We start from the raw sequence: 25,183 nt of genomic DNA, 5'->3' as shown, positions 1-25,183 counted from the left end.
AAGATAGAAACAAAAATGGGAGCCAAGGAATTCTACTTTCTCTTTGTCACTCATCAACCCAATACTAGTGTCCTTAAATAGCTCATAAAAATATTAATACTTATCCCCTATAATCTGTTATATAAAGTCTTGCCCATACTAATTCATGTGAATGCATGTCTGTCAGTCAATAACTTATATTGAAACTTTCCTATAAACAGAATACTGCACTCATATTTAGATTCTATAAAAGATAGAGGAACACCTGCCCTGAGGTGTAGACTGTTACCAGTATATTTTGTTTGTTCTCTCATTGATGAAAGGAGTTGCTCATTCCTATGAAGTTCATTCAATTTTGTAACTATTAGAATATATATCTCTCAGGTCTGGATTTGGGGTGACAGCTAGAGACAAGAACATGGTTCATTCTAGGAACAAAACAGATCATAGGAGAGGAGTGAGGATGGGGTGCTAGGGAGACTTCTCAGTTAGGGGCTGGAGGTAGAAGATTAGCCATAGATTAAAACAGACGAGGCAGACAAACCTACTACCTAGGAGAGGGTAGTGTCACAGAAGATGGAAAGCAGCACTTTGAGAAAGTTTCTTCACGGACAAATGCAGCAGCATCCCGCCTCCCTCACATTACTAGAGCTGTTCCAGACACTGTCCCCACTGCTGCTGCCTCTCCCAGGGGACTTCACGTTCCTGGTTTTATCCTCGCACCCAACACTCTGTTTACACGACATTGTATCTGATAGTAGAAAACGTTATCATCACCCCTTCTGAAATGAGTTTGGCAGATGGTCTTCTCTTGTAAATGTTATCATAAGCCCTACTGAGTCACAGATATGTCAGGCTTCGGGAGGCTTTCCTTCCTCGTTGGCTAGTTGCTTCTTGACATTTGCATACCAAGCAGCAGCACCCATTGTAGCAGCAGCACCCATTGTAGCAGCAGCAGCAGCCAGAGATACACAAGTTAAAAAGAAAACAAAATGAACTTTCTTGTTCATTTGAAACAGAAAGAAGCAGATACTTGATATAAATTGTAAAATATACCCAACATCTTGATTTTCACTATTGATTTGCACCCAATGAACAGGAACATTTTCAAGTACAACTCTTTCTGGGCTGCTGTACTCTGGTCCTATTGTTGCCCTTAGACGTGTTCCCATCAGCAAGTTGTACCAGATATCATCAGATCTAATTCTCCCTGGGGCTCAAAGATACTCTTCTTTTTCATCTTTTATTTTGATCATAGATGTGCTTTCACAAAGTTTTTCCCCAATGGTAAATTACATTCCAGTTGAGTCGGAGCAACGTTTCAACATGCACACCAACATCAGGGTTGCGTTTTGCTACCAGTTATGCCTGGAGATGGAGGATTTTTAGAGATTAATTCAAAACATCTCAACACCACATGAACTTGGGACAAGGACTATGATGATGTGATGATTGAAAAACAGTTTTCTGGGCTTTGAAGAATTTTTGCCCAAAAGATGAGAGCTATTAGCTATTTTCACTTCACAAGAAGGAACAAACCTACATTGTGAATCAACTATACTTCAGTGAAAAAAAATTTTTTTAAAGAAACAAACATAAGCACAAGGGTTTAAATTAAAAGGAAGAAAGTCTTGATAGTAAAGGCTGATATATGTTATACATTAGAAGTGGTTCCAAAAGCCGGGTGTAGAATCTTCTTCTAGGGATGTGTTAGAAACTGAGTAGATTTGGACAAGTCTGGGAGAGTTTGGGTAAAGAGAAGTTAGGTGATCTCCATGGTCTTTCTCAGATATGCAACTCAGGATAATATTGAACCATTACAGGCTTTGAGTTTTGGTCTTTATCCAAAATAATTCAAGGAAAAACATTCAATGCAGTGTAGGCACTTCTTTTTCATGGTACTCAATGGCATATTTTCAGCTGGCATTCAAAATTAGGGGGAAGCAATTCTAGATTTTATAAAGACTAAAATAAAATGACTGAGAAATATTATCTGGAATATATATATTGAAATTTATTTCCAATGAGATCTAAAAGCTATATGGTATTGTCATCTCAATTAGACTCATAACTTTAAAGAAAACTCAATTTTCATATTCAGAAATAGTTCCTGAGCTTGTAATTCAGAATCCTGTACTAGGTGTTAAATATATAGTGATGAATGTAGTAAAGTCTCTGCCTTCATGAAGTGTACAGACTTCTAGAAACAGAGACATTAAACAAGCAAACATATAAATTACAAATTGCAAAATTCTAACAAGAAAATAAATGATGGGAAATAACAGAGAAACTTAGAGTAACCGGAAACAATCTCCAAATTCACTTTTGGGTTATTCAGAAGGAGCCAAAATGTTATTTTAATGTAATATATTAAGTGGAGCTATATGAAATTGCTATTATTTGGCCATATTTAAGTTACAAATTATACTTTTCACTATTATTTAATGGACCGTACTTCATGTTAGAATTTGTTCATTATTTTCCTTGGCCCTATATTTTTATTCTTTATCAAAAGATAGGCTTGCCCGATTGTGGCTGAGACTGCTACATGTTAGTCAAATTCCAGATTTCCTTCACCTCAAAGACACACAGCTAGACTGCATTTCCTGACTTCCTTTGCAATTAGGTATGCCCATTACCCTCACCCTGGCAACAGAATATGGGTAGAAGCAATATGCAATTTCCAGGCCAGACTCATGAGCTCCTTCCACACAATCCTCCACACACTCTCTCCTTCCACATCTGCCAGTGAGTGGAAAGGATTTCAAGGTCTTTGAGAAAGTTGAAGCCACCAAATGGAAAAAGACCAAACCTTGAATGACTATAATGGAAGGTAGCCAGACCAGAACATCCATCTGAATTCTTTGGGTTAAGTAATAAGCTTTAATTATATTAAGTCATGAGATTTTTTTTTAGAGCTTTTTATTGTTGTTGTAGCAGCTAATACCACTCACCCTAACTAATATACTGACATGGTTATTTTTTAAGCTCCTTTTGTTGGTGTTCTGCAGATGTAGCCTGAGTTAGAAGGTGTATTTTTCCCCTATGGATGCTGTAACAAATTACCCCAAACTAAATGGCTTAAAACATAAACTTCTTACTTCTAATTCTGTAGGTCAGGAATCCAACCTGGGTCTCACTAAGCTAAAATCAAGGTGTCAGCACAGCTGTGTTTCTTTTCAGAGGGTCTAGGAGAGAATCTGTTTTCTTACCTTTTGCAGCTTCTAGAGAACACCCACATTCCTTGGCTTATTGCCTCCTTCTGTCTTCAAAGCTGGTATGGCAGCTGAGTCCTTTCCACATCGCGTCATTTTGACACTGAAACTTCTGCCTTCCTCGTCCACATGTAAGGGCCTTTGTAATTACAGTGGACTCACCTGGATAATCTAAAATTATCTTCCTATTTTAAGGTCAGCCTATTAGCAATCTTAAATCCGTCTGCAATTTTAATTCCCCCTTGCCATGCGACCCAACATATTCACTGGTTGCAGGGATTAGGATATAGACATCTTTGGCAGGGAGGGGTGGAGGAGGGTTGAGGGGAGGTGGCATTATTCTCCCTACCACTGAAGAGTACCTGAAACATGGCTTGTTAGGGTAGAATTTAGCCTTAAACTATGGAGGAGCTTCTTTACCCAGATATTCATTATATTCTGGTGTCTCTTAGGGAAAAAAAATTAGTATGCCTCAAAAATACCAAAATCACACTTGCTATCAAATGTCTTTTAAAATAATTAAGAATATATTTAGCTAACGTCACATAATCATTATTTAATTTGTGTATTCTTTAGAGTTCCATATTTTCCAAGATAGAATTTGACCACAGTTGAACCACATTTTGGGATAATCTTACCTAGGGAGAAAAATTCAGAAAAGTAATGCTGTAAACATATTTATGTCAGGTAAAGATTATTCAGAGGGTCTACTTTTGCATTTTGGATTCTTAATTAGAATTTGTAGCTCTGTGTTTGTGTTCGTACACACAATCATACGTGTGCACACATCCACATATGAGAAAAAACCTGCCCCCAAAATAACAGAGGTTGGGGGCAAAAAGAAGAGACTTGAACTGAAGTTATAATGAGAAAAGACACTGCAAAAATAACATTGTGGCTTCTGTGGAATCCCATATTTATCCTCTCACATGCTTCCAGAGCAAACAGTCCATTTATAAATGAAAGGAGGATTTTGCTGTCAACCTAGAAGCTCCACCTGAGATCTGGGGAGGAAAAGCCCCACCTTTACTCTTTTAGTCTCTTACCTCATTGACTGGAGCAAACACCACCACTCCCACTAGCACCTTAAAAATCAGTCTTGGTCTCGGAAAACGTGGACGTTGGCATCTATGCTCACTTTTGCAGTACAGAAAAGGAAAGCATTTAGTATTTCAATCTACTCAAGAGAGATTTTTTCAACGTGGTCATTTTTCCAACCTCAATAATTATATCTGAAATGAGATTCAACTTGAATAAAATATTATATTTTCATGTACCCTCGTCTTAGAATGGAGTACAGAGATTCTGCCTGTGTTGCTCAGAATTGACCTGGGTACTATGGGAGAGGTAAAAAGGAGAAGTGGGTAGTTAGGAAGGAGATATGCCTCCTCCCCTCAACCACCAATCTCCTACGGGGTCAAGAGTATGATGGAAAGAGCAAGAGGCTAATAATTAGGGACAAGTGGATTTAAATCCTGACTTCACCATACTTAGTGTCTGACCACAAACAAATAACACAAACCCTCTGGTCCTGAACTTTTTCATCTTTAAAAGGGTAATAATCATTTCTACCTTCAAAGAAAGCTTTTGTGATAATTAAATGAGAATATGTTTGTGAGAGATCCTAACACAGCACCTGGCCTATGGTACGTACTTAGAAACATTTAAGAACATTTTTACAGCTCTGCAAACAGTCCTGAGCCCACCAGCCCCCCGATCTATTCCTCACCCTTCCCCTGCTCTACTCCTCTGTATTGCAGAAGAGGTAACTCCTGCAGGCTGTCTTCTCTGGCTTCCATATCACTGGCTTGGTGGACCCATGGAAAGCACTATGAAAGTTAGGTGACTTTCATAGGGGTACAGGGAGAATCTGAGGGTTACTTCCCCTTCCCCAGCCCCTGCCTTGGGTCATTTCTCTGGCAGCAACTGCATTTCCTTTATGGTTTCACCTTCTAGCAGATAAGCCCACCATGATTCCAGCTCTGGTCAGGTGATCTCAGCCCTTTAGGCACGGTTAATACTACCTCCTTCCAGACAAGGGATGATTATGGCTAACCTTTGGGTCAACTCAGGGATGATGGCTGTGTGACTGGGTTTGGCTCTCCACTTCTCCATCTCTTGTGTAACTGCTCCCATACATTAGGCTCCTTGTTGTAGATACTTGAAGTAATTTCTGTTTTTTCTGGTAAGACCTTGAGTGATACAGTTCTTTTTCTCTTTTCTGAGCAGTGTCAGTTGAGGGAGCAATACTAAAGTCAGAAACTTAGCCTCCCTCTGATTTGTTTTATCCCAGCAAACTCTTTAGACCTTTCAACCCCTGTTTTGACTTACCCATTACCTGCTCCCTTTATGGAATAATTATGATCATGATCTATAGAGAGAAGTACCAGAAATCACCTACCACTATCTAAGTGGATAGTTTGGAAGGTACCATCAAATGGAAGAGTTAGTCAGTTTAGCTGTTCATCATCCTAGAGAGATCAGAGAGCAAGGCTTTCCAACAGATGTAATAACTAGTAGTCAACAGGCTGGAGATGTGTGATGTACAGAGGAGCTGGGAGCTGTACTAGGAGCACTAGGTATCTGGTGAAGGACCCTTGAGAGGGGCTTCTACTCACTTCACTCTGGTGTCCACTCAGATGACACCTCAGAGAAGCCTTCCCTGATCATCTAATCTAGACTAGTGCCATCACCATCACCACTTCTTTCTTCCCCTTTACATCAAAGCACATATGAATACTGGATTTCACATTATACATTTGTTCATTTATCATCTACTGTATGTACTAGTAAGGAAGCCTCAGGAGGTCAAGATCTTCATTACATTAGTCACGACATGTCAAGAACCTAGCACTGTACCTGGCACATAGTAAGCACTTGGGAAATACGTGTTCAGTGAATGAAAGAATGTGAGGACACTGGGTGTCTTGTGTCTGGACCTACCTTCTACCCCACTACATACGCCCTACCTCAGCCAAGAGTGCTCATTACCTGCTTCTACCTATAAATTCCAAGTTAACCACCAGCAGGCCCTCTTCGTGTCCTAACAGAAAGCTTGTAATGGCTTCTGAGTCTCGAGCAATGGTTCTTACCACTTTCAAGAGCCTCTTGATGCTTTTTGTTTATCCCAGTTCACCTTGTTTTGCTTGTTTGGTTCTTATTGGGTTTTTTGCTTCCTAAGTATCTCCCTGGATATTTTCACCTATCCCTTTCCCATCTGTTTGTCTGGATACCTAGATAGTCTCTGACTCAGGTTTTAAACTGGCTATGAACTCATGTGTATGTCTTGACCTCTTACTGTTGACCTGCTACCAACACCCAACTTAGACCCTCAGTTCCTGGTTTTCCTTTCTTACATATATCCATGTTCCATGCATCCCAGCCCTGGCATGCTAAAATAATGGAAGGAAAGGGAAGATACAGAGCAGGAAAAATAAGAGATACTGAAAATAAAACACCTTCTGCTTTATCATTTTGTCTAGGGTTGGACTTTACCAAGAGGACCTTGAGTTCTGATTTGTTTGAGCTGATGACATAACACATAACTTTAAGGAAGGTTATTTGACCTTGTGATCTAACCTTCCCCAGTGTAACCTGGTATAAAGCAGAAAGCCTGGTGCTAATGCTGAGCTACACATCCAAACAGAGCCTCTAATTCTGGACTGATAAATTATAAGTAAAATTAGCCTTGCTAATCCCTAACTGTTGCAGGCTTTGGTGATATATTCATGTTGTTGAAGTAACACTTTTAAATTCTTTACACAACAGTATTTTGGGCTTGGAAACAGCTTCATTAGTCTCCCTAGTTAATGGAGCTAATGTACCCCCTTGGTGGAATGGAAAAGGATTTTGCCTAGAAGTTAAGAGACCTGGATTCTGGTTCCAACTCTGCCACTCATTAGCTATGTGACTTTGGACATTTTATCTCTCTAAGGCTTAATGTCCTTATCTCTAAATGAAAGGTTTGGACTGGGATGAACTCAGAAATTATTTCTAGCTCTACAATACTGTGCAACTTAGAAAACAAGTAAAAGCACTGGTGTTTGTAGGATTTTTGCCAAACTGACCCTCAAAATAATATCTTTGACTATGGTATGTTGAAAGAAACCCTGGAATCCCAGGGCTATTGCTTTTAATGGTTTTTCTGCCCTCTTAGCTTCCATTCCTTTACCCATAAAGAATCAAGAGTTTGAGCAAGAATTTATTTATGCTCCCATCTTTTCCTAAGGTCTTATAAGTCATGTGTTTCTATGACTATACAAAGTCTACTTATGTGGCATACACTCTCAACAAATTTTCACATCTTTATAAACAGACAGCTATAAAATGATACTTGAAATTTGAGTGAGAGAGGTATAAAATTCTTTTCTCCTTGATAAAGATTTTCTACCTAGTAAATTTCAGGAGGAGAGAAACATTATTTCATTATTCATGATATAGATGGATGCATAGATAAATAGATAAAAGGAGGTGGAGATTTTATAATAAAGGGACAAGAAAAAGGAAGAGTAGCTGACATGAATATGTGACTTAATGTGATTGCAAGTTTCAGACTATAAGCCAGTTTAATCTTTGATGAAAGATGGTCCCAGTGGATCCAATCTTTGTTCTTGTTTTATTTCTCACATTTTCAAATTGTACCCATTCCCCAGAACTTGAACTGCTAAAGCCAATATCAAGCCAATATCTCTAAGATTGATTGAAGGGCTTTTTGAAAAAAACCAAGCTGTCAATATTTTCCTCACTAGAGCCTCTCTATGAATTAACATTGAGAAGTGTTAATTTCTTAAATTTATTGTAAAATATTAAGCGAAGTTAAGTTATAAGTGCTTAAAATCTGTGATTCAAATTTCTGTTATTTTCCAATAAAGCAAATGGCACTGTGACAGCAAAAAAAAGTGGGGCAGAGGGAGGTAGAGTTTCTTGTTTCTTAACAAGAAAGTATGTGAACACCACTGCCTATCTTTGAAAAAAAAAAAACTGTCATGGATAATTAAGTGGAAGGTATATGTAAAAGCACTTAGCACAGGGCCTGGAACATGGTAAGTGTTTAACAAATGTGATTTCCTTCCTTCGCTTCTTCCTTCCACAAATTCCTAGACAATCTTCAAGTGATCCTTAATCCTGAAAGTTTAAATCGTCCCCACTCCATAATTCACTATGCCTCTGCTTTGTCAATAAAACCTAATAAATATCTCTGTGCTTCCCATACCCTTAGGGTGTTCATTTCTAACTAGCGTCTAAACAGATGAAAGGCACAGGACATGCGGAGTCAAGATTCAGCATGCTGTAAGGATTCTGCATTACAGAGGTCTATTTTTAAACGATGAGCTCTGAGAACACATTGTATACAGAAATGAGAACTGCTTGTTCAGTCTACCTCCGTTTTGGACCTTTCCCATCTCCTTCTAGGACAGTGAAGTCCAAAGACATGGGTGGAGATCCGCATCCTCCTGGGGCACCCCGATGCAACCTGTTGTTGGGCCTCCTGATTTGGGGCACAAACTGGCAGATGTAATAGGTTTCTGACATCTCTCTTTCCCACACCTATACCAAAGATTATTGAGTTTCATTTTCTCAGTCACTGATTTATGCCTTACCAGTTTTTTAATGTAATGAAAACTGCCCAAGAATATACTTAGCCTATGTTTATATGTACTGATTTGTGATGACCGTGTATTATATATTTAGTTTGTTTACTTATACCCATCCTTTTTTTAACAAAGGATTGACATGGCTTTTAACAAGATACATGATAAATTTACAATATAGAAAACCAGGGCCAAAGGCAAGGGAGAATGCAAATGTGCCAGCCACAAGGGTCAGCGTGGTTGCTGTGACTCGGCCTCACACTTCATTGTGAACCTCCTGGCAGCTGGGGCCATAGTTCTCGTCAGGGAGAAAGACGTCTATCAGTGTCTAAAAAAAAGAGGTAAAACTATTTTTAGCATTGAATTCTAAATAGAATGATATGAAAGGCTTTACATAAGAGAAATGGAGTTATTCATGGGCCCAGTCCTCAATATACTTAAAGCAAATTGAGAAGTGGGTTTCAGATGACTCTTTTTGGTGATAACCCTCAAGAAAATGCTCAAAGCATAAGATTAAAGAACAACTTGAAGAATGAACGTGTGATGATTGGTCAAGAACAATTCTGAAAGTGTCTGGAAATGCAGCTGTTCCACAGCAAGAATGAAGGGTGCTTTGGGAAATGAACAGACTATGTCTCTTACACAGCCTACCCTAGAATTCCACATCTCACCACTCAGCTGCCGAAGGAAGATATAAGCGATCATATTCTCAGCTTAGGCCTAGGAGCCTGGGCTTCCACATCAGGAATGAATCCTTAAATTTGGAAAATCAGATGAGCACGTGCCTAACTCAGGCTGCAGCCTGAACTGAAGACTACCTGCCTCCCCATACAGGATTTGCCGGTATGTGTATATGAAAGTATAGATTAAGAATCTTCACAATAATCCAACTTTACTTAACCACACTAGAATGTGCTGTATTAAAATAAAGGTATAAAATCTTTTTATTAATCTGGGCTTTCGGTACACCTTTCCATCCAAGACCCATGTGTTGCTTCAGCAAGGGGCTCTTCTGACCCTTGTACTAAAGATGGTCTTCCCTTGTGTGTGTCCCCCAGTTTACTTCTCATTATACTTTAATTACAGTTAGTCGTTTAATGTTTTTCCTCCCCTTCAGGCAGAAAAGCATGGGAAATAAATGTGACTTTTTCATTATTGATATCCCCTTGTGTCTAGAATACTGTCTGACTTATTACTGGCCTTCAAACCCCATTTGTTAAATAATCAAATATATAGATAATGTTGTTATTTTTCAATGAGGTTTCATAACTTTTTGGTAAATGATCGTTCTACTCATCAAGAGTGAATTTATGTGTCTATGTTGGATGTAATAGGTATGACATTATTTAATCCTTAAACCACCCTATTAGACAAATATATTTATCTCCATTTTACTAATGAGAAGACTGGGGCACCAAGAAGGTGAAGAACTCCCCAGGTTGTACCGTTGGTAAGCGGTGGAGCCAGGGATCCCTCTCAGGACAGTCTGGATCCAAATTCCAGTCTTAAATGACCACATAACATGGGACATATGACTGAATCGCCTTTTAGGGTTTCAAAAATTTCACCCTCTCACGAAATACCCATCTCACTACAATCTTACTGACCTTTATCATTGGTGACTTTTGTTTAAATCTGCTTTTCTTTCATAAAAAGTTGAGATTGAATGTTGTTTCATTGTTTATTAGCCCTTTGTATTTCTTAAGGAAATTAGAATGTGTAAGTTTTAATTGATGAAGGTAAAGGAAAAAGAAGGACCAAGAAGTGGATTAATTGTTCCAGATGGACCAACAGGCCTAACTAACTGAATTAACTAGACTGTTGTCCTTGGGGACTAGGAGGCATTAGGGGGAAGCAAATGTCTCTGTTTTTAGGGTGGTCATTAATTCATCCTCCAAGCCAGAGTTCTTCAGACGGGAAAGGAGGCACTGTTACTAATAACATCAAGACCACAGTTGTAAACCAGGACTATCCTAGGCAAAGTGGGATATAGAGTCACCTTACCGATTTTTCACCTTTCCAGGCTGGTTCTAGTTCTGAGCTGTGGTGGCTTCTACTGGTTACCCCAAATAGTTTGACTCAGCATATCATGTGGGCTATATGCATTCTTTTAAACATTCCAGGAATTGCACAACTATTTGTACTGTCCCCTTCAATGTGTCCCACTGGGAGACTACATACCTATTCCAATGATGTTGCAATTGTTCAAAACATTTTTTGTAATTCTTTTTGGCAATGGCTTCTAAACCATTAATGGCTTCTTTAAAAAGTCAGTCTGAACACATCTTGTTCAATTTTTTATTCCACTCAGGTCCTTGCATGTAGGTTCACTCAATAAATATTCACTGAATTCAGTGAGGTGGAATTAGATTCCAAAGCTCAATTACCCTCAGAAAATGAAGATTCATTAACTTTGAGTCTATTCATTAGGCCGAAACTCAAAAAAAAAAAAAAAAAAGACTGGAAAGAAATATATGTTAACTGTGAAAATTCAAAAAACAATACAAAACAAGACAAAAATCAAAGCTTTCACATGAATATATATTACTTTTAAATTAAGAAAATGTTTATCTTATTTTGTTTTTACATATTAATTTTACCTCAGGTAATTCCAGAGAAGAATTTCTCAAATGTGTTACATAATATTACCATTTTGGGAATATGTGTACAACTTTCAGAGGTGATTACTTTGAAAGGGACAACACGCATTTAGATGAGTACATTCTGTAATGTTTATTTTAAAAAAATAATCCACTGCTTTATAATCATGCTTCTATTTTTGACATTTTCATGAATATAAGTCATAACATGGATGCTATGAAGGACATGGTTTTAAAAATAAGAGAAATAAACATTCAAGAAATAAGCAGATGACACTCAGGGTCAGGGCATGGAGCCAGCTGCCTGGGGAGTAGTCTCCCCAGCCGCACTCTCCTCCAGTTCTAGGAAACAGAGCAGCAGCAGTGGTTCATCTAGAAGTTCTGCCTCCTGATAAGCAATATGGACATCTGCCCAGCCAGTTAATTTAGAGGCTGACAACAAGCATTATAATTCCACTTGTATGCAGTGAAATCAAAGCATAAAATTTCCAACAATTTGCCTCTGTTGGAAGCATCACAAGGGACTGTTGACCTTTCAGACTAGAGCACTGAGTGGGCATATACAGAGGACCCACATCAATACACATATATTTCTGTCAGCTGCATAACCAACTAAAACAGCCACGCCCTCAACACAAACTGCCCCATAAACCAAGAGCTAATTAAACACAAACAGAGTTGTTATCACTCACCGCAGGATGGAGTGCTATATGGTAAGGGTGTTCTAAGCAAGAGTGTCCACGTCAATACTGAGACTTTCTATAAAGAACTTTCTTAAACATGTTGATGGGAGAAGGGGAAAGAGAAGAGGGGGAGGGCACTGTGGCAGGAGGCTGAGAGCTCAAGGCCATCCGAAGGCGGCAGTGATTTATGTTGAAGGAGGCCATTTTACCAGCTCCTTTTGAGCCAGAGCCACTGGAAGGGGGCCACGTTCGGAGCAGATGTTCCCGTGTGACTACTGCTTCCTCTGTGGGTACATACGGGGCTGGGCTATAAGGAGGCGGGGACAGTGGGAAGCCAAACTGGTTCCCCTCTCAGGTGGAAAGGAGATGCGTGCTGTCTGTTGTAAAAAGAAAACATTATAAAGTGCCTGTTTATGTGCTGAAGTAATTTCTAATTACTCGAGGCAGGGAACGTGGTCCAATGTGGTTAAAGGCGGGCGCTCAGCACAGGACAGTGACCATTCTGTTCTCCTTTCTGCTCTTACCTTCCTCGTGTGACTAGCTGCGTGTCCCCTAACCCCCTCCCTCCTCAGAACTCCCAGCCAGATTTGGGTAAAACTTCCCATTCATTCAGTACTTAGCATCTGGCATTCTCAAGTGCTTTTAAAATTTAGGCTAATTAATAGTATCCCTTTGAGGCTGGAAATTATTATTATGACGATGATGATGCCTTTAGTTGATGGTGATGGGAGGCACACAGACTTTAAGTGATTTCCCTCCAGGGGCTGGAATCCCTGAGTGTGGGTAAGAGCTAATCTTGGGCTATCGCCACTCAACCCCACACCCTCCCAGACCACACCAGGGAACGCACAGGGTGCTTTGAGGATAAATGAGTTACTTATTACGCCTTTGGGGCAACTCAGATTAGGTGTTAAAGAAATACAAAGCATTTCTAAGATGCATGGGGGCTTTGTTTTCACAAAGCCACACCAGTATTCCTGAGCAGAGCTATCACGGGGCCAAGCTTCTTCCTGATCATCTTCTCTGTGCTAGAGACTAACACAAGGACAGACTGTTGCAGCTAAGCTGAGTTACCTCTCTCTCTTTTTAACTTTTCTCCAAAAAAAATTGCAACATACTCCCTGAAAAATAAGGTTTAAATAATCAAAAAGGACACAAGAACGACAGAGGGAAAAGAGAACATTACTTCCTCCACGCTGTCCTAAACCCATCCCCAGCTACCCCAATCAACTCATCAGTGCTAAACACTGTCCACTTTCTTGTCTTGCCAAGCAGTAACAAAAATTAATAGTAAATATTCATGAGCCTGTATAGTCTGACTGCCAACTCCATTATTTCCTAACTATATAACCTTGGCCAAGTTCCTAAGCCTCTCTGAGCTTCAATTTCCTCATTTGTAAAATGGGAATAATTTATAATGCCTGCTTCACAAGGTTATTTTAAAGATTCAATGATACCTACTTTGTACAGTTAAATAAATATTAACTATTATTTGTTGGAACATATAAACTCCTTTATTTTACACAATAGGATCATTCCAAGCACAAGTTGTGCAAAGCAGCTTTTTTCACCCACCTTTCTACCATAGCCAAAGGATTTTCCCCCTTGTTGGTTTGTAAAGATGGGGCACTATTAAGAGTGTGGACACTGGGCAGTCAGGAAGAATACAGTGAACTATCAGAGTAGGTGTCGGGCAAAAACAGCAGTGGATACCAGCTGAGTATCGGTGATTTCTAGGGAGAAATCTTGTTCTCTTCTGTTTAAACCATCTCTTCAGATCCTTTAGAATGTTTCAACATTTTTAATAGGGCCTCAAAAAAACATGCTTATATACTTTGCTCATTGATTTCTTACTTAATTGCTCTGTATCAAGGAACATGCTGCATATGACTTCTATCCTTTGAAATTAGTTAAGAATTATTTGAGCCTAGTACCTGGTCAAAAGTTTTTGAAAATGTTCCATGTGGGCTTTGAAAAGATGCATATTCTGCATTTGTGGATGCATGTTTTTCATATATGCCCATAAAATTAAGTTTTTTATAGTGTGTTGTTCAAATTTCTATTACTCCACTGAGTTTTGCTGTGTATGCTATCAATTAGGAGAGAAGTATATTAGAAATTTTCCATGATAGTTGCTGATTCTTTTATTTTTCTTTGTTTTGTCAGTTAGGGTGGAGACTCCAATTACCTTTATAGGTAATTCAAAGTCTACTACTACCTCCTCATAAATTAATTGGTTCAGTTTTGCCTATATTGTGGTCCCTCAACTAATGATAGTATTGATAGTTACTTTATATGCCACATGGTTGAGCTTTAGAAAAAAATTCTAATAAATTGTTCACTTATTTAATATGTATTAGGAAAAATAGAAAAACAGCACATCAAACCCAAGATTTCATGGATTTATTGCTTAAAATGAAACCAAAATTATCTATTTAAGTTTTTTAAAGAAAGAGTCAACTTAAAGAAAAACATTTCATGTATAAGGTATGCTTAGAATATGGCAAATATATTGAAGGTAGTTTACAAAAGACTGAGGTTTGAGAGACCTTGAACTAAGCAATAAATTAAAGAAAAGCCTGTTACACAACAAGAAGCATGTCTTTAAATTGCTGAGCTCTGCTCTGCACGCTATGGGCAGACAGTAAATATAGTGACACCCCCTTATAATGCTCTAGGAGGGATGGGGACTAATGCCAGAATTACAGACTAATCATGGTTCTAAAGGCCTTTTCTATACCCAACTTTTTTCAGAAACTATTCCAAGTGTTATCTAGATGTACTCAATTGTGCTTTTTCAAGAGATAATATTTACCTTGAAAATATTTACATCTTAAAAATTCTTGCTTTACGTATTTGTCTGAAACCACCAAGTTTTTTTTAACTGGAATATAGCTGAAATACAATATTATGTTAGTTTCAGGTGTACTGCATAGTGACTTGACATTTGCATCCATTATGAAATGATCACCACAAGTCTAGTAACCACCTGTCCCCATACAATGTTACTACAATACTGACCATATTTCTTATGCTGTGTATTAAATCTCAGTGGCTTAAGTAGGTAAGGTGTTGTTATACCAAGTGTGAGGGTGCCCTGGGAGGACTGCAATTTAGATCTTTTGAAATCAGAGAATTTTTTTTTTAGGCCATTTAAAACAGCCAGTGCATTTCAGGAGAAAATGGATTTTATCTTTAGGGAAGGTCTTCTTTTTGTTCTGGGAGAGACTGTTTTTGTCAAGCAGATAATAAGGCAGTACCACATGGACAGAGATGGAAAGCCTGTTAGATTGAAATGTTAAGAATTTCTTTTTATAATGTAAAATAAGTCTATAAACAAGACCACAGCACCAAAGATTTAGACAATTTTTAAATTTTGTTTTAAGTTTCCCTTTGCTGAAAAGTATTATTTGTTCTTGGAAGATGTGTCTATATCCTTGCCTAACGCTGGCTCACAGGAAAGGGGCAATTGGTGGATGGTCAAGAGGAGCAAGCAAGGCTGACCTTCTCTTTCACGCCACCCTGAACAACAGACGATGAAATGCTTGAGGCCTGAGCGTGAAGTGCACTGGCTAAACCAATGATTTCTCAAACCTGATGTCACTGACGGCTTTAACACCCCAGGCTTCAGGCTTCAGTGTATACACCGTGAACTACCGTGATTGCCAAGTCCGTGACAAGGGGGCCAGGCTGCACCTTGGACGTGGGGATTGGCATTTCCTTGAAGGAAGTGAACCTCCCTGTTATGATTCATCCTGGGACAGAAAAGAAAGCCTGTGGAGATGATTCTCTAGTATGCCCATTGATAGGAGCTGAGCCAGCTTCACATTTCATGGAAGTTTGACAAGAGCTATGCAAATAATCAGATTTTGGACATGGATACTTGTGGGAGCAATTATAAGCAAAGGACTCACCATGAAGCCAATGTAACTTAATCGTCAGGGTTCCTCAGTTTGCAGGGCCCCTTCAGAGGTCTTGGGAGGAACTTTAGCAATGTATATGCATGGTCATGTTTTAAAACTTGCAAAGTAAAATACTTTTGTGTTATTTTTCTTACAAAGAGCCCCACAATTATAACAGTTTCATTCCCCACAGAATCTGGACCTGTTCTGTTTCTAAGATAATCTATGCTGAACTTTTGTTATCTCCAGGCCTTCAGTAGTCTTGTCTTGGTTATTCTTTGGAGAATTAAAGGGGACTGGGTTCACACTTGGGCTGAAATGGTACAGGGCTGAGGCAGTGTCCTCACGAAGCTGCTTATGAGGTGCAGTAGTTGACCAGTAGAAAGTGGAACAGTGATCTGAGGGGGAACTGTTAATGAGTCAGATGACCATGGCAGTGCAGGGGGAAGTGTGGGCCGATGCAGAAGTGCGCTCAGACCAAACATGCTCACCACCACTCCTACATGTTTAGAGGGAAAGGAGCCTTGAAAGAAATTCTTCACCCCTCTATGTACAAAGGGACTACTAGGGTTATGCTCATTTTAAAGAATAAAGAACTAAAGAAAGCAGAGATGAAGCAAATAACTCAAGCAAGACCATAAAACTAGTTTAGCAGAATTCATAGGAATGGAACCCAAGTCTTCTGATTTCATGGTCAGTTTTCACCATCCTTAAAGTATGAAGCCTTGAGGGTCAGAAGTTTTCATCTAGGAAAACTGAGCAGAAGTAAACAAGCAGCTTTAAGCTCATTTTAGTTGCTGTTGTAGTGAGATATTTAAGTGTTTATATGAAGAGTTTGACAACATCTGGGATTCCTGTTTGAGCAAGAATTCAAACTAGATTTACAGTCAAAGCTCTGTTATTCTGTATCCAGTGCCTGATTCCATTTTTAAGAAATCCAAAAGCAGGCAAAACTAATTTCTGATGAGAGCAATCAGAAAGTGATTGAGGAGAGGGTCAGGGGAACTGATGGGAAAGGGGACACAAGGAAATGTTCTTGTTCTATGTCATATTACAGTCGTCAAAATTTATCAAACCAAATACCCAAGAACTGTGTGTTTTGTTGTATATGAATTAAATGTCAGTAAAAATGTAAAATAAATAAGACTAATCAAAACACCCATAAAAATTAAAATTAAATGAGATTTAAACTCTGTTACTGTGCAGAGGCATGAATACTCTCAAGACTCAGGGAGTTACTATTAAGATTCTCTGTTCTTCCTGTTGCAAGGGAAAATGTTTCCCCACATTACTGTATGTCACATATCTGTCTCCTTTTTATCTCTCACTGTCACTGGAGAACAATGCCATTGGCAGACACAGTGTGATTATCAGGCAAAACAATATTATTACTGGAAAAATTGGCAGTTTGTTTTCAGCAAAATCCTTTCCCAGTCATAGGGTCATGTTTCCTTTCCTTCTATTCTCTGATATTACAGTCTCTCTGCTGCAGATTTTTAAAGATAAACTCTAGTATGGCCCTCTAATTCTAAGTGCTGTGTATTTCTGTTCTTCGGGGTTACAGCTCAACAGGATTAATTCCAAGTAAAATAAATACAGACTTGGTTTGATGGTTTCATTGTTGTTGTTGTTGTTTATTCTATTTTTGAAAAGTCTTACACTAACTACCTTATTGGTAACAAATGTATATCTTTTTCTGATATATAACCTTGTTGTAAATAAATGTAATCCCAGAGATAAGCACTATTCACATTTAAATGTACTTTTCTTTTGTAGTGTCCCATAGTTGAGACATGCTGCATACTCAATTTTTATTCACCTTTTTAAACATAATGTTATAGCATAAGAATTTTCTGACACTGTGAAAACCACTGTCTAATGCAGGATGTGCTTGATAATTATTGCTCCTTTATTTTTGAGTTGGTCAAATAATTCTATCCACTTTCAGATGATAATGATTTTCCTGTTATATCAATTAATAAGTCAGTGTCAACAGCATTTTTTCAAGTTCCATGTGAATCAAAATTAGAAATGTTTGTCCAAAATCATAGTCAGATTGTGAGCAACTTGAGGGCAAGGACAATATTTCCTCCATCTTTAAATTCTCTACAGGTGCCAACACGTACAAGGAATCAAAGAAGCACTTATAGATTGAATGAACAATGACCATTAGATAATATTTCCAGGAATCAAGACTCGAGAGGTAGGTGGATAGACCTCAGTGCCTACGACTTGCCTTCTGGAAATAACTGTACTGACGAACTCTCAATCAAAAGCAGAATGCCTTTTAGACTAGTTCTGTAGACTAGGTTTGGGTTTGTAAGCCACCTTTTAACACCAGCATGAATTACACATTGACACTGTTCAACAAATTTTGCTTAAAGATTTTAGATGTGTGAGCCATAAATTTTCTAGTTTTTTAAAACTAATTATCACTGAATATAATTTGGAATTGCATGCTCTGTGATGCCTCTTTGTATTATATATGTTGGTTATTACTTGAATATCACAGAGGCCTTTTAGAGCAAAAATTCAAGATATTCTAGAGATTTTTATTCATGGAATTACTGAATCTCAAAAAGTGTAGAGCCAGAAAAGATATAAAGTGATCATCTGCTTCAAGTTCCCTTTTTAAAGAAGGAGGTAGCCAATTGATTTACCAAGGTTATTGAGCTAACCAGAAGTGAGGTAGCAGCATTTTGACTCCCTTTCCCATGTTCTTTATGTTATAATATGCTGCCTCGTGTGGACCTATTTTACGTACGGTTCATCAAGAGCAACTCATGTTGAGGAAACATTTCCATTTTTGATAAAACTAAGAAGACGAGGGTAATGTGTACAAATATAATGTATCAAGACTTAAGCAGGACATTTGACAAGGTATTTTTTTATCTTTGTGCTTATAAAGACCAATATAAACCGGATGCTGGAACTATTACCATTTTTTAGTGATTCGTTTTATTTTTTGATCTTGTGAAAAATAATATAGATACATAAATATGGATAAAGCATAAATGTACAGCTTAATAAGTTATTGTATAACAGACACATGTATAACCACCAACCAGATCAAGAAATAAAACATTGTCAATCCTGAATTAGGGCTATTAGGACTAGTGGCTGGGCTTCTTTTTTCATGCGTCCTGGTGTACATATATATCCATTTCTGCTGAAGATGCATATACTTTATGATCAGGCAGTTCTGCTCCTAGGATCATCATGCATGTGTATCTTCATCTTAAGTAGACAATGCTTAAAGTTTTCCAAATTGGTTGTATCAGTTTGCCCCCTCACCGATTGTATGTGAGATTTTCCATTGATCTACATCCTCACCAAATGGGGTATTGTTAGGGTTTTAAATTTTTGCCAGTCTGATTTGTGTGAGAGCTTTGATTTGCATTTACCTGGAACAACTTTTCATATGTTTATTGGCTGTTTGGCTTTCCTCTTGTGATGTGCCTGCTCAAATCTTTCACCTACTTTTCCGCCATGTTTCCACTGTTCTTTATATACCCTGGAATGATATTCATCAATCGTATATGATGATCTTTGCCAGTCTTTGCCAGTCTTTTCATGCACTTAATAATGCTTTTTGGTAAGCAGAAAAGTTGAATTTTAATGTAGCCAAATTTATCAGTTTTTCCCTTGATGATTAGTGTTTTTTGCATTCTATTTAAGAAATCTCTTCCTACTTGGATGCAGTGAAAATATTCAGATATTAATTTCTAAAATCTTTAGTGTTTTGCTTTTCACATTTAGGACTACAGTTCACCTACATTGGTTTTTGTGTATGGTGTGGTACAGGATCAGATTTCTTTCTTTTCTATAGGAACGTTCAGTCGTCTCAGCACCATTAGTGAAAAGACTATGCTTTCCTCAGTGCTCTGCATTGCTATCTTTGGCATAAATTAAGTCTATGCGGGTCTCTTCTGTAGCTCTCTCTTCTGTTCAAATGATCTGTTTATCTCTTCTGACAATATCACATTGACAGGTATTAGAGCTTTATAATACAGTTTTATACATAGTAAAATAAGTCTTCCCTTCCTGATTTTATTCTCCAAAAGCTCACTGGTTTTCTGATCATGATGGAATAACAGAGAAAAAAGATGGCAGGAAGGAAGGAAGGAAGGGAGGGAGGGAGGGAGGAAGGAAGGAAGGGTGGGTCATGGAAGGAGGGAGGAATAGATCTCCCATAATTCTACCATCTCCCTCCCACAATCAGGAACACTTTAAACGGGTTTATGAAGGTGGACATGGTTGGTTTATGTAGTATTATTTCTGAAATCTTCAGTTCAGCATTCTTCAATTTTAGAATCTAAAATGTTCAGCTCAGCCTAGTAGTATTTATTGAACATCTACTAAGTACCCAACATTTTAGTAAGTGTTATGAAGGGTTCAGAAGAGAGAGTCTAAATCAAAATGGAAATATTTAGAGCTCACTTATTCATTTTTTTAATCTTTGAGTTTTGAACTATGAGGAATAGAGTACTAAATTTCAGATTTTACTATAATTTCTCCAGAAAAGAGACAACTAAATTCCATCTAAATACCTTAAGCCTGACAGAAATTAACCCTTAATCCAATCTGGAATTTTTTTTTTAACTGAGAAAATAAAAATAAAAACAAAACATCCCTATAAACCACTTAAAACATTTAGGGAGTTCAAGACTCATATATGTTGACCATTGACTGATGCTAAAAATGGATCACCACTGTTTGCCAAAGCTTGAAGCGTCAGACCAATCACACAACTTTCAGTGAACAGATCAGTCCTTCCTAGGATTGAGTCTAACTGCATAATTTTCTATACTTAATCTTTAAAAACACTTAGAAAAATTTTCTCAAAAACAAATGTATCTCAAAATATCAATGTAGAAAGCTGGTAGTAGTAAAGCTCTTCTAATTGACAAGACTCTACCACCCCACCCCACCCCCGTCCGCCCCTACCCCAGCTTCAAACTGCTCCACCCTCCCCCTCTGAGTTATCTCCAGGGCACCCTTGGGATCCTAAAAAGGATTACTAAAAATGAATATTCAGCATCAGAAATGATTATCTAAACTGCTAAATAAAAACTAACCTAGATTTAGAAAATTAAGTTGGTTCCTTGTCTTTTGCTCCTAAACTGGTGCTGAGACCAGTGCCTGACTCCTGGTAGCTGATCTGTTATGACTTGAATAACTACTTGAACTATCTAGAGGAAAGTCTCTAAGAAAGCCAAGAAGGCCCACTTAAGAAGGTTGGGTTTTTTTGTTTGTTTGGTGAATTTTGTTTCTTCTTTTTTCATCTTTCTCCCTATTTTTCACTCTAAAGCACATCTGTAGTCAATGCCCTAAAGCCCTGGTTCATCTGTAGCACCGTATCACGAAGGATAGAACCTTGTATCATGGAGCGTTACATAACTCACGTCACAAGACAGGCGAGGACTGAGCTGCTCATTGTCTTTCCTCACAGAACATGAATATTGCTGAATCTGTCCCCTTAATTTCAGGGCTAGTGATCTGATAGAGCTTAACTGAACCTCAGGCAGCAAGAAGAGCTTCACAAGAGACTGTTCCTCTATATTCAGCAGAACATATAAACCTGCGTCTAGGCATAGAGCCTGCTGGATGAGTTCTCCAAGGGAAGAGTGGCCTCATTCTGGTCCCCTCCTCACCATGCTCAGGACCTTTTCCTAAACCAGGGGTAGTAGGTGAAACTGAGGACGCATTAACACAAATATATAGGAAAGGTGAAAAGAAGGGAAGAAAAATAGAAAGATCAAAAAATTATAAGGAAATTATAAGAAAAGGGCAAAGAATCAAGTGAGATAGCTTGCTCACCCTTGGACATGTAGCGACCTTTCTCCTCTGTGTGGTGCCTCATTCTCCCTGCATCCAGGTGGTGGCACTGGTGCTCTTTCTGCCTCACCCTGTGGGCAGCATTCAGCTTGTCTCCCTAAAATAGGAGGAACTCCAGGAGGTAAAGGAAGAGATGAGGGACACTTGGCTGCCCAGTACTGGGTCTGTTGGAACAAAGCCTCCAAGGACCATTCCTTTGTAATGCATTGCCTTAACAAGGATGTGGCAATCTGTGAGCAAGGGAAAAAGGAAAGGAATTGGGACTATAATGGAATGTAGCCTATGGATGGAGCATGCAGGGATGAGAAGGGAGAACTACTCCAGTTTTTTAAGGCAGTCGTAAAGATGGTTGGATTAGACAATACCTATCCTAAATTATGCAGATTGTAGCCACAAACCCATAGGTCAGTTTCTATCATTCTCAAACTTGTATAGCCCCAAAGCCTATATAAATTTCCCCATTCTGTTACTCTGTGTGGTCCCTGATTTTACAGATGGGAAGGGAAAAAAAAAAGCCTAGAGAGGTCTGCTGACTTAGGCAAAGTCACATAGCTGGACAGTGATAACTCTGGAGTCGTTTACTGGGTGAGCAGAAACACCAAAAGATAAAGACAGAGCTGCATAACTGTGTTGGGCTCTCACTTGGAGGTTTTTCTAATTAAACTAAGAGATTCTCTAACTATATCACAGGTGCTTTGGACACATCGCTTGCAAATAAGCCTTTATCTATGTGTTCCTAAAACTTAAGACAAACACAGAAATGCGTTCAAATTGCATCCAAGAGAATAGGTCAGGATTTCAAGTGGTCCTGGGAGAATGATCACAAGAATAGTCTGTTCATCAGGCAAATATATTGCATCATGGCCTACAAATTAGAAAAATAGTATTTTGAATACTTCCACTTGGGGAATTCTCAATTAAGCTATAGAGAAAGGATTTCAAATGGACACTGTAGTAGAACATACAAAAACCTGGGTCTCAGAGACACACTGGTTTCTAGTTCTTGCCTAGTCTCCATCAGACTTTGTGATCTTGTGAAGCCCCTTAATAATCCTGCACCCACAATTTTCTTCTCTCAAAAGCAAATGACTTCAACTGGATTAATCTTTAAATCCCATTTATCACCATCCAACCATCATGATTCTCCCTAAACTCTCTTTATGAACAAATGTTCCTCCATTGAAATTACTTTCTCTGTGGTTTTTCTCCACAATATTTCAAGGCCACTATAACAGACTGCTGTAATATATAAACCTAAACTTTGTTAGGGTTGTCCATGGGGCTAGTGGTTTTAACTGTGTCTTGTTTTATATACTCACTATTTCCATGGTTATCTAGAACTCTATTGTCAACTCTGTTTTTGCAGGCAAAGAGAAAACAAGGCTGGAATAGCCAAGAATGGACATGAGTTCCAGGAATGAATGTCATGCAAGGTCCTACCATCCAACTAAGGTAAGAGTGACCAGAACGCACTGGGAAAATGAAGGTACATGTTTCATTGGTAGCAAAAGTGACTTTCTTTTTCTTATTTTGACCAAATATTCATTGATCTTGGGTAATACCATGCTAAGTTAACACAAGCTGTGTTTGTGTGTAGATGTGTTCTCTTTATAGGAGAAAATTTTCACGTCTGTAGCAGATTTGAGTTGATCACTAAATAGTTAATCTTCATCCTAACTAAGGGAGCATACATACCTCAGAGTTCAAAGGGCCATTCCATCCTGGGCAGTTGGCACCGTCTTGTTCATGAGGACACGTGTATATCCCGCCTGCCACGTGGCTTTGTACTCTCTGGAATTAGATCACTGATTAGTGTTGGTTAATGTTCATCCTGCCTAATTCTTCTGATTTAATAAGAAATTAGGCAGGCAGAAGATATGATTCTGTTCTGACTTCTGGAAGTCTACATTTAGCCAAAGGATCTGATCCAAACATGGTTGGATATTTATCTGAAAAGCAGACCAATGACATGAGCACAGTTGACTCAAGTATCACTAATGACTGTGAAGAGGTTTGTGGCATCTTCTCTCTTACAGACATTAGAAGAAAAAGATATTTCACAGAATCTTGAAAAAAAAATGCACTGGTAAAGTAAAACTGAAGGGCTAAACTGTGGTTGCTTGGATAATGAATTCGTTCCAGGTTTCTCAGAATTTATATACTAACACTGTTCACATTCAACTTCCCTTTTGGCCCCTTTTCCCTGTTTTGTAAATCGATCCATTTTCCTTTAAGATGAAGGGTTACGTAAAGAATGTTTAAAGGCCTTTGATAATTTCATTCTCTGGAACCCTAGGAGATGTGTTAATGTTTTATGGCAGGAAAGCAAGATGATCTTAAACTCACCCAGGCTCTTCTAACCCTGAATTGTGGCCGGGAGTTGGTTTTGTGAGGTTTTAGACTAGTAAACAAAGTACACTTTAACCTTTTCCTGCTTCCACTCTTCCTGAAACCTTGCTCTTTTTAGGTTCTTCTGTGTTTAAAAGGGTAAAATTAGTAATGCGGGTGGCCTCCCACTCTGCATTTTAGCACGAGACCGTTCTCTTTCCCAGCACCTGGTTTCTCCTTCCAAGTCCATCCTCCGTCAGAACTCTGAGAAAGCATTCCCGCACTCCCAGCCCAGGGCTTCTCAAATACTTACAAGTTGCAGTTCTCTTTGCCCAGACGTGATCTTTTACGAGCACTCAGCAGGCGAAGCAGGTAAAATGTTGCTGAAATGCAGGTAGAGGGCCCAGAGCCCCACAGGATCTACCTTCTCCACTTCTGCTCAGCACCGTCCTGGTTATCACAGCTGCCCATGAAAGGGACTTGAACCCCCAGGGTAGGCAGAGCTAAGTCTGCCGACTACTATTCTACTCAAAAATACTTCCCTCCTTCCTCTGGACACCTATTTTATTCACTGTTTCTAACATTCATTCATTTATTCATTCATTCAGCAAATATTAATTGAGACTGACTATGACTAGCTGGCACGTAATTAGTGTGGCCTGATTATAACACCTCATTTTGTTGGAATTCTCAGTTTAAATGTCCACCTCTCCATTGGCAGTGGGATCTTCCTTAGATCCTCTGATCCTACACAGAATTCAGAACAGAATACATGTTTGATTTTCCCATATGCCCACAGGTCTCTGCGCAAATGCCACCTTATTAGGGAGGCCACAAACCAGCCTCACTTGGGAGCTGATCAGAAACACAGAAGCTCAGGCCGGACTCAAACTATCAGTTGGAATCTTGCTAACACCCGCAGCAGACTGTATGCACATTGAAGTGTGGGCGGCCCCGCGGTCCGGCCGAGCCCCGCCTGACTCTTCCACGCTGCCTTCATGCCACGGCTTCCCTTTTTGCATTGAACTGTTTGATTTTCAAACATGA

General features: G+C 38.8%; 2 long non-coding RNA genes across 7 annotated transcripts in view; one reads left to right on the top strand and one right to left on the bottom strand.

Moving 5' to 3' along the window:
- LOC116660672 overlaps positions 1-25,183 on the top strand; it is a 449,791-nt gene that overhangs the window by 316,286 nt on the left and 108,322 nt on the right. For 5 of the 6 annotated variants that reach the window (XR_004316275.1, XR_004316277.1, XR_004316264.1 and 2 more), the window contains one exon: positions 23,175-23,260. This is a non-coding gene — a long non-coding RNA (uncharacterized LOC116660672). Of the gene's footprint in view, positions 1-18,082; positions 18,174-23,174; positions 23,261-25,183 lie in introns of all 6 variants that reach the window. The other variant, XR_004316272.1, reaches the window with a different exon arrangement.
- Positions 8,149-24,673, bottom strand: LOC116660682. Its single transcript, XR_004316290.1, has 4 exons — positions 24,450-24,673; positions 23,504-23,599; positions 21,791-21,905; positions 8,149-9,113 (listed from the first exon to the last, which is right to left on the bottom strand). It is a non-coding gene; the product is annotated as an uncharacterized LOC116660682 (long non-coding RNA).

This window comes from Camelus ferus, chromosome 3 (assembly GCF_009834535.1).
Source record: "Camelus ferus isolate YT-003-E chromosome 3, BCGSAC_Cfer_1.0, whole genome shotgun sequence".
Classification (NCBI taxonomy): domain Eukaryota; kingdom Metazoa; phylum Chordata; class Mammalia; order Artiodactyla; family Camelidae; genus Camelus; species Camelus ferus.
Note: the sequence above shows the minus strand (reverse complement) of the source record. Positions and strands in the feature narration are given on the sequence as shown.